Raw genomic sequence first — 14,195 nt, 5'->3', positions numbered from 1 at the left:
CAGCACCACGCAACAGTCACCATGGGCGTTGATGTTTGCCGGACCAAGAAGAGACCTACTCCCTATGGCCGACAACTGGGCACCAGCGCCGTACTCCCCCGGACACACCCAAGAAAGGCGGAGACGAACGAATGAGAAAGCGAGTCACAAAAGGCATGCCCGGTCCAGAAACATAACACCTGGAGAGACAGTGCTTATCCGGACCAGAAGGCCCGGAGGGAAATTCAACACAGCATTTGAGCCTGAGCCGTGGGTCGTCAAGGAAACTCGAGGTACTGCGGTCACAGTTCGCCGAGACGGAGAAGAGGTAACTAGGAATGTATCCTGGTTCAAACAGATACCGGCGACTCGTCAACACACACCTGATCACGCAGAACAAGCAGAGGATGATTCCGAGACAAGAGCAGATAGACCCAGCGATGCAAGCACGCTCATGAGCACTACTGGCCAGGACGAAGAGATCACCCCTGCACCCAGCCCGAAGGGGGAGCAGGTTCCGGCTCGAGGCAGATGGAGGTATGAACTTAGACCTAACCCAAAGCCAAGCCAGAAGCTAGCAGACTTCCGGTGCTGAGTTACCATTGACATTGTATTTGCAAAAGTTAAGTTTTCAAAAATCCAAGTTGGGGAGGGATGTAGCGCTCTAGTGCTCCGAGGGTCTCTCCTGAGCCCCGGAAGCACTCACACACTATGTATCACTTTCTGGCCAGGCGTGGCCAGAAAGGTATAAATAAAAGGACAGAAGTGGCACGGCACTTCCTGTCCGGACCAGTACTCCGAGTGTATGTGTCTGTTCATTGTGTGCCTGCCCTACACGTGTGTGCTGACCCCTAGGCCTCGGGGACGGGCGAACCCCACATGACCCAATATCTATTCTTTACAGTTTTCACCTACTGTAGCTCCTAGGTGGTCTCAAATTTGCCTTAACTAATAACACCCATCACTACTTAGGAAAGACAATATGTTAGCGGCACATTAGGAGTTGATACTGTGCAGGTGCATGTAGAGGTACCAACGTCACAACACTTCCGGTCTTGCTCCCCATGCGCAATAGATGTCCACGCTGCCTGATTGGCTGGTGTCACAAAAACAGACAGTAGAAAGGAAGAGAGACGTCAGAACTGCAGCGCTCAATCACTGCGTGCCATGTGGTTTCATATCTAATCGTCACCCGCACTTTCCCAGCCGAAGAGTCTGTCAAGCACCCGAGACATGACTTCGAATTGCACTTACCTTACCTCAGTCTCGCCCCTTAAGCAGGCGATTAGATGACTTTTTTTCATTTTTATTCAGCCGCACTGGGGGCTTTCAACAGAAAAACTCACTTTAAAGGGAATGAATAAAATATTGCTCAGCTCAGTGATGCAATAACTCAGATTTCTCTCGAGAGCTGGAAGTGATTCGACCTATTGAATCTCTGAAATGGGCCCTTTCCCTGTCACGCAGGGTCGGGCGAAATGATCACCTTATCGGCAATTTACGGCCTCCTCGCAGCCATGCCAGCGCCGCCGAGCTTGGAATGAACGCAGGTGGTTATGCTGTCAGCCGCGGATGTTAGCATAGAAATGAAAGACAGAATTTATTGTTGAGTGCTGTACCGCTGTGCGTACATATGTTTGATGGGGAATCTGTTCCGCAACATTGCATTCTCCAGACAGACAGTTTAATGGCAGAGGGCTCCGGGTTCTTGAGGACGTTAACTCTTCCAGACCTGTCAATCTCTCCTCCTCTGCTTCTAAGAGTTGTGGAATAAAACTTAGCAGTGATTTTTATCCCTCAGAATGTTGAGTTTTTGTTGTTGTTTTTTTGCAGCAGGAGGTCATGATCAGAACTAGATGACTCCAATATAATGAAAAAAAGCCGAGTTTAGGCCTTCATTATGGATGGCTCGGAGAAGGGTGCAATATTTATTTGCAAGACTAATTCTGAACCAACAGTTTCCAGGATTCACTGGGCGCAATAAATAGAACCTGTTTAGAAGTCTCCTCACTAATGGAGAATAACAGGGAGATTTTTGGTGGATTAATATATATTCTAGTATTTACGGCAGGGACCAGTAATTGCTGAGAATGCTTTACCTGCAGATGGCCAACAGGGATGCAAATCTTATCCCATCTCTTAACTACGGGGTGCAATAAAACAAGCATACATAACTTACAGCATCCCTGATCCCTGCTGAAACAAGGGTTTGCACATCAGAAAAATCACTCCTATGGAGGGCCTTAGTGGTCTTAAAAGATGATTTTTTTCCTTCTAAAACCCTGTTGCTCAGTCTCAGAGTGAGCTATCTGTATGATCTAAATTAGGGGTGTGTGATGTTTTTTATTATGCAAGAGAAGTGTTGCGTGGAACCCATTATTGGCATAATCGCAGTTACTGCTTTTTCTACATCCATGCTCTTGTGCAGTTCTTTTACGAAAACTGTTACTTTTTCCTTGTGAGTGTTTATTGGGACTGACTATGAATGTGGTGTTTTCTTGGACTGAACTTTGAAACTATTACTTTCGGAAAGTGGTTGGCTATTGGAGGTCTTTTTTATTAATCAACTTAAGTGGGTCGCAAAACTCCACAATTAACCATGAAAACTCACCTGCAGAAAACCTTGCTATGAGCTGTAGTCCTTACATCCGCCAGAATTACTTCAAGTTCATGAGAAAAACCTTCCTTACAATTTCACACACCCCTAATCTAAACCTACTTTATTTCTCCAATAGTTTAATTTTCGTTTCAACACTACTGCATCTGGAATTCAAGCTGTACTGAGGATCTGTCAAATCGAATTTTCTCTATTTGGTAACTGACACTTGGGAATTTGTTCTCATCAGAGACTTTTCCTTCCTTTCTTGAAGCTCCTGGGACTAACCTCTTCCTCCCTCCACTTTTTCATCAGAAATTGCCCTAAAGTGTGGAAAACATGCATCAAGGAAAACCATAATTAAGGAACCATCAGGTGATAACAGTCCGCTACACACTCTGTATTGCAGAATCAGATATCGTTTCTTACAAACCCTTTCTAATTTTCAACAACGATTATGGCTTCCACACAAACCAGTGCTTTAAACATATTTAAATAAATGAATTAGCAAATAAGTCCTGAAACAAAGTAAATACTGGAGGAACTGTAGGCTTTCAGGAGATGACAAGGAAAGGGGTTTTCATTTTTTCCTTCAGTTGACCTTAAGTGCCAATGCGATGATCTGGATCTTGGAAGTCCAGAATGCATTGAACTTTTCAAGAAAAGATACTGGAAGGCATCAGCTAGGCATGTTCTGCAGTGCCTCCCTCTGGTTAGTGAACAGTCTCTTTTGAAGGGAGCCTCAATTTTGGTAACATAGGGGCATATTATTAACAACTATCGATTTTTACCGCTAAATAAGCTTAGCGACATTTTTTCTATCGCCGTGCATCGCCGGATTTTATCGCAGAGATAACGTGCTATTAGCAACGTTTATCTCAAATGAGATAAAATATCCGGCGATAGCGGCTTAATGCGTGAATATCGCTGGAAATCCAGCGATATTCAGGAATTAACGCCAGTAGGGTCTTAACCTGAATATCCACCTCCCCTTGGATATACAGGTTAAGAAGTTGTCTGAGCAGGCATTAGTTTTCAGCGTTATTCGTGCTTAAAGCGAATTTTTTAATCGCTATGCCTGTGTTGATAATAGGTGATTGCGATGTTAGTGACTGCTTTCAGTCGCTAACAGGTTGGGTATGCCCACTTTGCATGTCATTAGCGATAAATATCGCTGACATGCAAAGTGGGCCCCAACCCGCTCGCTATCGCCTACAAACTTTCGATAACTGCTGTTAGCGACAGCTTGCTAATAGGACGATGAAATTATCGCAGCTTCTCGGCCGAAAACGGCCGCAAAAGCTGCAATAATTTCATATTGCCTGCCTTGCTTATATGCCCCATAGTTTCTTACTTCCCTGGTTTGGACAAGGCTGGATTCCAGATTAGGAATTTTACCACTGAGGGAAGATAAGGTGCAGGGCAATGAAAGCAGTAGACAAACTAGAGGCTTGCTTAGAGTGGAACAGAAAGGGACTGGGGGTACTATAGTCTACATAGCAATATCATGATAGGAGCTCTTATTTTCCTTGCATAGTGTACAATTATCAGAAAATATAGATTTCAAGTCTCAATCTATACTTCCTATATTGACCTTTCAATTGCCTTTTGGCTAGGGAGACACTTTAATTCTGTAGAAGAAACTTTCAAAGCTATGTATCCCTCCAAATCTCTATAGGGGCAATAATTTCACTACACAATTCAACATTGTGCATAGTCTTAATGGGATGGAACAAAGACATCACACACAAGATAAAAACTGAAAATGGACTGAAATAAGGTTGAATATTGGTTTCTTTTTTGTTTGCTTGATCCCAAGTAATGCAGACTGGGGCAATATCAGCTACACACTTTGATATATGCAGATGATGTCATCATTTTTGATCTTACCCCAAATGGTCTGCAATGTAATTTAAAGATGCTACATGAGTAAGCCAAAAAGAATTTTCTTCAATAAACATCCCCGTAATTAAGATATTTGCATTTAAAGGTAAAACAGAGTATAAACCTTTTACGTGGTCTATTGGTGAAGATAAATTGGAGGTGGAAAGACCTATATCTATCTTGGTAGAATCTTTTCACAGGATTAAAAAAATAATCAGCACTTTAAACAAATTGGCAACAAATATCCAATGAATTGAGGGAGCGACAAATTCGACAAGAAATATCAAAAAGGTTCACAAATGTGGATTCCCAAAATGTTCTTTATTGATATTATTGAAACAGAGATGATGGCGATCAGTTAGTAGTCCATCTTCGTTATTCATGTGTCAATACACATGTCAAACAGCCGACGCGTTTCGTCCAAACATGGACATCATTAGGGCTGTTGTACCAAAGACACAAAATCAAAAAAGATATAGATTAATCATCTATAATGCTTCATATGAAAAGAATTCATAAATACAAATTCTTTTGATAATCAGTCTATAGAACAGTCTTAAACACCTGCCTATTTAACACACTAAAAACATGGAAAAACATTGCTCAAATGTTAATAAACCAAAATTAATCATAGTTCCTCCCTGGAACTCAATGAACCAATAATATAATTTTCGAGAAATATTTAACAAAGTATTCTAATCAGCCTACCTCTTCCTTATATGCAATTTGAAAAAATGAGATTCAGTTTCATCAATCGTAAAGTCAATAATATCGACAGCAATGCAACATCATTCGAAATCTTCTGTAAACGTAATACAAAAAATTAAAAATAAATTAATAATGTAAGAGCATCCAAACATCACATGGTAAGACAATTCTTCCATAAACTCATATTGATCCATGTCTGATGAAACTTACTAATGAAGTTCTACTTTTACTTCAAAAGTATGATGAAAAAAAGAATACAGTCCATTATAACTGAATATGATGTCACATCCTAATCAGTTGGGTCACAATTTTTTGATGAAGAAGAGGGCTCCCAGTCTGAACATATGCCCCCCCAGGATAACGTAGGTCCCCATATCATAAATACTAACTAGTCATAAGGGTCCATTCCCTGCAAATATATACAAAAAGAACATTTCACTAATACAAGTTATTCCTCACCTGAAAGTAATACTTAATTAGTATCCTTGCCTCAAACTCCCCTCCGGGAAAATATTTCTCCTTTTAAAGACCACTGTAAAAATATTAAGAAAACACTTCAGTAATGTGAGACTACTATAGGGAGGCACAACCTAGTCTCTTTACTTCTAATCCAAAGGATGCCTACTAATATTAAGTGATATTCTATTCAATAAGTCTTCAAAGAGATGCTATTCAATAGTTTGAAAAAGAACTCTATCTGTGAAGAAAACAGCTAGGAGTCAGACTCTCTTATTGTACAGTTTCATTCAACAAGGTCCTGTTAAACCTAATGCTATTTCTCACCTTATCTTCATTCATTCATAAGCACCATGTCTGCAAAAATAAGAAGAAATAAACCCTTAGATTCCATCCTATAATAGGACTGAACAAAGCCTAATAAACAGCTAGAGATAAACTCATCCAAACTCATAGATCCTCACCTTGTAATCGTGTAAGTAGCAATTAAATACGGGGAGTCTCGGCAGGCGACATCGGACGTCCTATCAGCCCAGTGTGCATTTGAGTCGTCAAAGCCAACCTCATTTAAACCCCCTTCTAGACAATCAAAATGGCAATCCTTTACGCGCCAAATTTAATGGACAACAGCTCCCTCTCTGGTCAGCCCCACTCATTCGCGCACCATTAGCGCTGCCTATCACGCAACAGTCTTATAGTTCCCAATCAGGTCCGCGCAGAAGAAAATACGTCACCACTACATCCTAAAATCTGAGTACGATGCGGCTAAGTCCAAAGTGTGAATTATTTCCGCTTCCTGTTAATGAAAGAATAACCAATCAAAGAACAATGTCCCGATCAGCTCACAAAGTACTATACACACTTTTATGAATAGATATTATTTCCAGATAGGTGAGTTTCCTACATCTTAATAAATATTATTTCCGATATCGATAGTTTTAAATATGTAAGAAACTCGTCTGGTCCAAGTCCGATTAGACCAAGTGCGAGGAATAATCCACTTCCTCTTCAGTTAGTTTCCTGTTACCAAAAAGTGACCAATCAAAAACCCGTAATCCCGAGGGTGACCAAGTGTAATACGTGCACACCTATGTAGGTATTATTTCCGGTTTTAATTTGTTTCCTGTGTGCAGGAGACAGCCAATCAAAGAGCAGAATTCATACATATCTGATTGCGTTCAGGATTAAATACAGAAACTGTAAAACATTCCTTATTTCCAGCCCTCTTCTAACCGGAAAAAAATATATAAATACAAATAAAGGTGAGCCTTGTAAATAAACCACTATTGTAGAGGAAGACGCTACCTCCTACGACATAGAGGTGCCCATTCATTAAATTTACCATTGCTTATTATAGTTCATTGATGTTCCATCACGAGCCTGACCAAAAGCAGTAATCCTAATCTGCGTTTCACTGAATTATGCAAATTATAGATAGTATGAAAGAGATTATGACATATAACTGAATCTATCAACATGTTATTCATACTGGGGATTGATTCAGGTCCCCAAATAAGACAACCCTTCAAAAGCAATATATGACGCATCCCTTACTTTAGCCCAAAAAATAATGTAACTCATTTTCAGTGTTCAAACCTAATCCAACCAATCTACAACGGCTAATCCAACGTGCTTCTATCTGTCTCAAACGGAGTATCCAGTCACCTCCCCTTTTCCACGGTGTGACTTTCTCCAATCCATGGAACCTTATCTCAGTTCTTAGAGGATGACAGGCCTTAATATGTTGAAAAATAGGCGATCTTAGATCTAGATTCTGAATAGATCTCACATGCTCCTGAATTCTTATTTTAAGTTTCCTCTTGGTACTGCCTATATACACTTTGTCGCAACCACACTTTATTGCATATACAACGCCTTGCAGTTGATAAACTCCCTGATAGTGTATGTCTGATCTGTATTGTAACAACATTCCTTTAATCTATTAAGTCCAAAATCACTCACATTACATGTGCCACAAGTGTAAAAGCCTGGTGGAGGTTTAGGTAACCAGTCAAAAGGTCTAACAATCATAGGCTCAAGATAATTTCTACTGATTAATTCCTTCACTGTGGGACTTCTCCTGAAAATAACTTCCGCACGTTCCCCTAGTAGACCAGTCAAGGATGGGACACCTTTAAGAATGTCCCAATGTTTATTCAATGCCTTGTATATATCACCCTTCTGTATACAGTACTTGGTGATAAAAGCTAACTGTCCCTTGGAGTCTCTTTTCCTATCTTTCTGAGTCAGTGTGGATTTCCTATCCAATTTGTATATTCTCTTTTTGGCATTAAGGAGATCGGCTTCAAGATATCCTTTCTGGATAAGTCTATTCTGTAAAGAATCAAGTTCTGAATGAAAGTCACTGTCTTTGCTGCAATTGCGTTGAATCCTTATCATCTCACCGTAAGGAATGCCTCTAATAACTGATCTGGCATGGTGACTGTCAAACCTAAGAATAGAATTAGTGGCAGTAGGTTTCCTGTATAATCTACTCAAAATGTTATCATTCTCAATAAACAACTCTACATCTAATGTTATACACAATATATCCCGAGCATAACTGAATCGTGTACAAAACAGCAGTTGAATAAAGTAACGTATTCCAAACTCGGTGTCAGTCTTCTTATTTAATGTTCTTTACAAGCCTCAAACATCTCTTCAGATCACTAGCCAACACGTGTTTCGTCTATTTACAGCAGTCTATGCAATTAGACTTCATCAGCGCTAGAATATGCAATAGAGACAATAATTACAAACTGAATATGTTGTATATTACATATATACAATCAATTAAAAGAAGTCAAGTTGTGCTATGAGCATCGTCGTAATGATGTTTTTCCGAATGGCAGGAGCTCATTAGGAATCATTAAAAACACTTTCCAGTGTATGAGTACCACCAAACAAAAGACCAATTTACTATTCCAAGGAAAGAAAAAAGAAGTGCAGAAACAAACTCAAAGACCCTCATTCAAGCCACCAAAGTAAAAAGCAAAAATAATAGTTGTGATCCAACCGAATTGTGAAAAAACGTATTAGTCTAAGTGCGTTTAAAAATTAACAAATGTGAAAACCCTAAGACTCCAAACCCTAAAGGGCTCCAAATGCAAGCATAAAGTATTGCATGCATAGGGAAATCTCATTGCTCATCAGTCTGTTTATTTGTAAAACGATGTTACCACTGGCTTGCTAATTACAGCGACGTTGTTTATGAGTTCTGTGGCAAATAAGTCAACAGATGAAAATTTACTGAAAAGTAACACGACTTCCTAGTGTCTATAACACGTTCATACCCATTATTTTATACAATTATACTTAATACTCACTAAAAACGTTGTAAATTGAACGAGTCAAACGAAGATGTAGCACCTTGGTTAATATTAGTGAACACGACCCACGTCAGGGCTGGTCCAACTTCCACATCTAAATGTAGGGAATAATAATATCCGAACCCCTGCATTAGATTTCATCCAATTATTCCACAAACGGCAATTACAATCCAGTTTTAACCTAAACCTAATCGCACCAAATTAACTTTTTAAAATGTAGGTATTCCAATTGTACATTAAACCTCCTTAAACGTCCTTATATGTTTTATCACGAGTACTTATTTTAATATAAGGTGGTTGATCTCTTTTAAAGTAAAAAAAGTTAAAACGAAAAAGGGGGGTTCTTATAAATGCATAATTGGTCTCACAGCATTCTTACCCGTCTTGTTTAGGATGTTTGGAGTCGCGAACAATGTGCGAGTGTGGCGTCTAGCACCCGCGCCATCTTTAACTATCAATTTATACTCGGTCTCAAACATAAAAGAGGGACCATCTGTTCCACGAACTTTACTTATCAAAAATGGCGCCCTTAGTTGCGTGTTTGTTTACATTACTCAATACAAAAAACTTTATCCGGCACTCGTGATAGACAATTTGTATTCACGAAGCCATCCTTTTACTTAAAATCAGAGTATCCCTTTATAGAAACCTGATTTACTAAAACCGTTTTGTCGTGCTTAAAATCACATGAAAAATTATAATTGAAAAAATCAAAAAACAAAAAGAGGGAAGAAGAGAAAGAAATATATAGGGAGAAAAGTAATAAGAATATATATAAATTGAATTGCCAGTAATGTTGGAAATGGTCACATAGAATTACTATTGGGTCACGCACAGTCACCGATTGTGAAAAGCAGAGGGAGATTAAAGTTTTTAACCCTAATACAATAATACCCTCCTATATACAGTCCCATAGTGGTAAAAGCTATACGCAATTTAAAGCAAAACATTATTTTGAGATTGCAGTAGAACTAATACATTATATGGGCAAAATACTGTTCATGTACATTTTCAGGATCTGCGATATTTATAGAAATGATTAACATAAACAGTAACTAGTGCAATCACATCTCATAGCCGACAAAAAAACAACATTTTGATATTATCAGAAGTGTTTATCCCAAAAAATATTGAAGCTCATTGTCAAAACTTAAACCTTTATCCACAGCATGAAGATTCAAAATCCAACGAGCCTCCCTCTGTCGTAACTTAAGCTCTCTATTCCCTCCTCTCACATCCATCTGAACATTCTCTATTCCATGAAATGTGAATGTAGGGTGGGCTCCCTGCGATCCACATTCTGCAGCATGAGCTGCGATTGGATATCAAGTATCCAAAGTCTTCAGAGCCCTGAAGTGTTCAGATACCCTGTCCCTAAGCCTCCTAATCGTGCTTCCAATTTAAATTAGTTTACATTTGTAAATCAAAGCATATACTACATACGTAGTGTTACAATCAATGTGTGTTGTGATGTTGTAATTTGGTGAACCGTTGTAATTAAAGCAACGTACGCCCTGTAACATCCTACAGCACATACTGCAGTTCCCACATCTGAATGAACCAATACTTTTTATGTTTAACCAATTTGGAGCTCTCAATTGTTGTTTAGGATAACTGGGACTTAAAATGTTTTTTATTGACTTTCCTTTACGATATGTCACAGAGGGGTGACTTGTAATGTAAGGACGTAGTCCAGGGTCTGACGTTAAGAGGAACCAGTACTTAATAAGTATTTTATTTATCTTAGGGGACAAAGTATTGTAGTTATTAAGCAAGCGTGCAGTAGATACATTCTTATTCTTGTACTTAATCTTAGATTTTAAAGTTTGTTCCCTTGGGAGTTTGATAATTCTTTGTTTTGCTCGTGTGACTACTTTACTATCATATCAAGGGGATAGGAATCGTTGTTCCATATCTCCCATGCATTTCTGAAATTCCATGTCCCTCGAGCAATTTCTGCGCGCTCGATATAGTTCCCCATAAGGTATGGAATTCACTTGAGTTCTCGGATGGGCGCTATTACCATGCAGCATTGAGTTGCAGGCGGTTGATTTTCTATGGAGTTTACTACAAACTTTGTTATCCACAATAAAAAATTCAACATCAAAGAACACCATTCTCTCATTGCTATAATTCATAGTGAATGTCATATTAGCCTCGTTGTTATTCATATAATCAAAAAAACGTAGTAGTTCTATCTCACCACCCGTCCAAATTAAAAAGCAGTCATCAATGTATCGCCCAAAGTAGAAGATAAAATCATGCAATGGACAACCCCCCGGGCCCCAGATGTGCACCGCCTCCAACCATCCCATGAAGAGACAGGCAAAGGACGGCGCAAATCTGGAACCCATGGCAGTCCCACACATCTGTTTATACCATTTTCCATTAAAGAGGAACACATTCTGCTCCAGTATAAGTCTGGACATCGTCAAGAGCATCTCAGTGTGTTCTAACAATTCCACTGGTCTCCTATATAGAAAATGTCGTAAGGCGTGTAAACCTTTTTGATGGTCAATGTTTGTATAGAGCGACACTACATCGAGTGTCACAAAAAGCATATTTGATTCCCAAGTATTTTCATTCATAATGTTAAGAATGTGCTTGGTGTCTTTGATGTTAGAAGGCAGGTTTAGGACATAGGGCTGTAGGAATGAATCTACAAATTCAGATAGTCTCTCCGTAGGACCCCCAATTCCACTCACTATTGGTCTACCCGGAGGGGAGACTGGATCCTTGTGAACCTTAGGTAAGGTATACATACAAGGAAAACGAGGTTGATCTACCAATAAATATTTATATTGGCTGTCTTTGATGATACCTAGTGCATACCATTCCTTAAGGTGTTTATTGATTATATTTGTCACCTCAAAGATGGGATTATATATAAGTTCCTTATACCACAAGGTATTGCTCAATTGGCTTAGTATCTCATCAACATATTTCGATCTATCCATAATGACAATATTTCCCCCTTTATCTGCCTCCCTAACAGTCAAGGTATTGTCATTTCTCAGGCTGTTAAGGGCAAGTATATCCTTAGCATTCAAGTTGTACAAAAAACACGGGGGTCTTTTCTTCTTCCTCAAGTTATCCTTTAATAGATCTAATTCTCGATTGATACAATTCATTTTTAAAAGAAGTGCAAAGAATAAGAATTGGCAACAAGGAGATCAATCAACGACAGTGGGGATCGAGAGAGGATGTAAGAACAGGAGCACAAGAGGCAAAAGGGGTGGCAGGAAATGTAAGCGGAAGAGGACATTACAATACCTGGTCATGGGGCAGGGTGAATCAAAAGAGATAGGAACTATATATGATATACAGGTAATGAATCAATAAACACCTTAATGAATGGTATGCACTAGGTATCATCAAAGACAGCGAATATAAATATCTATTGGTAGATCAACCTCGTTTTCCTTGTATGTATACCTTACCTAAGGTTCACAAGGATCCAGACTTAGACTGGATGCACAAGGAAATAGAAGAAGTGATGCTTGAGGCTAAAGCAGGAGAATTACAAGTCATTAATCTAGCTGACAGGTGTCTAAGTCAGGATGAATTGACAGTATTGAAGAAAGGCCTATCGTTTTGCCCTATGTATAAATGTGATTATACAGATTTAGAAATTGACCTATTTCACTTTTCTAGAAGACTAAAATTGAGGAACTTTTTTTCTGAATCTGAAAAATCAGCTGTTGTAAGCTCTAATTTGAATAAAGACTGTGCAATGTCTATCAATGATTTACGCAATACCTGCTTATTGTTGTCTATCACTGAAGGGGATGACCTTGGGGAAGAGGATGTGGCTAAAATGTTGAATGTGACAACAGATTATAGTTCTAGTGGTTTGAAACCAAAATCCAAATTTGTTCCTCAAGGAGGACAGTTCTTTGCTATTGATCTATATATCAGTAAAACTTTAGAGGAAGTGCATAGAATCCAGGACTATCATTTCAGGAAGAGAAGGAAATTTCAGGACAATTTATCATCTGGTGAGAGGATAGCTTTAAGAAGTTTGAGAACAGATAGGAACATCGTTATACAACCATCAGATAAAGGTGGGAATGTAGTTATTATGAATAGAGTGGACTACAGTAATGAGATTAAGCGTCAATTGGATGATCCCACCTGTTATCGTAAGTTATCTTGTAATCCTATTCCTGAGGCAACCTCGCATATTAACGATAGACTGTTTAATTGGAAGGAAGTAGGGATGTTGGATGAAGCTGAATTCAAATACCTGTGTATAACTAAAACTACTTATCTCTTCATCTACGTCCTACCGAAGGTACACAAATCTAGTCAAAAACTTCCGGGTAGACCCATAGTAGTAGGTATGGGTAGGATAACGGAACACATGTCAGAATTCGTGGACATGTTCTTGAAACCTCTGATATTGAACCTGCCCGCATATATTAGAGACACCATGGACGTCCTAAATAAATTGGAGGACGTTAGCTGGGAGGATGGATATACCCTGGTTACTATGGATGTGGTGGGGTTAGACACCTGCATAAATACAGACATGGGCTTAGTGGCATTGAGACATTTTTTGGGTATCAGGAATGTGAGCTTGAGAGAACATCCAAACATGTTGGTGGAAATGGCTGGATTATTTCTTGAGAACAATTATTTTTTGTTCGAAGATACTTGGTATCATCAGACTAGGGGAACGGCAATGGGCTCCAGGTTCGCTCCCTCTTACACCAACCTCTTCATGGGATGGTTTGAGAGGGAGCACGCCTGGGGCTGGGGTGCTGTGAAATGGAATGACAATTTATTGTTTTGGACTCGCTTTATTGATGATATTCTTATGATTTGGCGAGGGTCGATGATGGACTTACAGGAATATTTTGCTTATCTTAATCACAATTGTTTTAACGTAACATTAACACTTGAATACAGCCAGTCTCACATAGTGTTCTTAGATGTAGAGTTGTTTATTGAGAATGATAACATTTTGAGTAGATTATACAGGAAACCTACTGCCACTAATTCTATTCTTAGGTTTGACAGTCACCATGCCAGATCAGTTATTAGAGGCATTCCTTACGGTGAGATGGTAAGGATTCGACGCAATGGCAGCAAAGACAGTGACTTTCATTCAGAACTTGATTCTTTACAGAATAGACGTATCCAGAGAGGATATCTTGAAGCAGATCTCCTTAATGCCAAAAAGAGAATATACAAATTGGATAGGAAATCCACACTGACTCAGAAAGATAGGAAAAGAGACT

This window comes from Lissotriton helveticus, chromosome 4_1 (genome assembly GCF_964261635.1).
Source record: "Lissotriton helveticus chromosome 4_1, aLisHel1.1, whole genome shotgun sequence".
Classification (NCBI taxonomy): Eukaryota; Metazoa; Chordata; class Amphibia; order Caudata; family Salamandridae; genus Lissotriton; species Lissotriton helveticus.
Note: the sequence above shows the minus strand (reverse complement) of the source record.